The sequence below is a fragment of the Electrophorus electricus genome, chromosome 11, assembly GCF_013358815.1.
Source record: "Electrophorus electricus isolate fEleEle1 chromosome 11, fEleEle1.pri, whole genome shotgun sequence".
In the NCBI taxonomy this organism is placed as follows: domain Eukaryota; kingdom Metazoa; phylum Chordata; class Actinopteri; order Gymnotiformes; family Gymnotidae; genus Electrophorus; species Electrophorus electricus.
In genome coordinates this window covers 254,319-255,000 of record NC_049545.1, presented here as the reverse complement: position 1 = coordinate 255,000, position 682 = coordinate 254,319, and positions in this window count along the sequence as shown.

Sequence of the window (682 nt, the reverse complement as noted above, 5' to 3'; positions counted from 1 at the left end):
CATGAAATGTAATCAGAAAAATACAATGAATTGACTGATTTGGAAAAAAAAAGCATGTTGTATGTTTTAAAAGAGATTTCGAATCCTCATTAATTTAATTTCTCCATAACAGTCTTTTTGTTTGAGACTCTTTCTGCTACTCTCTTTCATACAGAACATAATGTACACTGTCCTGCTCCTGTGTTCTATGCCTGGGTGTCTCACCTCCAGCATGCTGTGGGTCCACTGCTCAGCTGGATCCCTTTGATCCACTGGCTCATTTCTACATGCCTGAAAATCACTTACTCTGTTAGGCTGCAGGGCACAGCACCTGTGTGTGTGTGAGTGTCTGGGATTTGAACCTCTGACCTCTCTGCTGAGCACACTTCTGCCTTCTGGTCAGCTGTGATCAGAGTGCACAGACAGCCCCACCACTCTTCATATAGTGTTAGGCCTCCAACCACCCCACAGCCCATGATATGAGTCACTTGGGTCAGGTAATCATAAGTACTATACATACCATAAGCACCATATGTACCATAAGTACCATACATACCATATGTGCCATATGTACCATACATACTGTACCTATGTGCCAACATCAGAGGAAGAGGAGTAGTGCTGTGATGACACAGTGTCGACACACTTGTACACACACACACACACACACACTCCGCACATACACTCACACACAATTAAATCA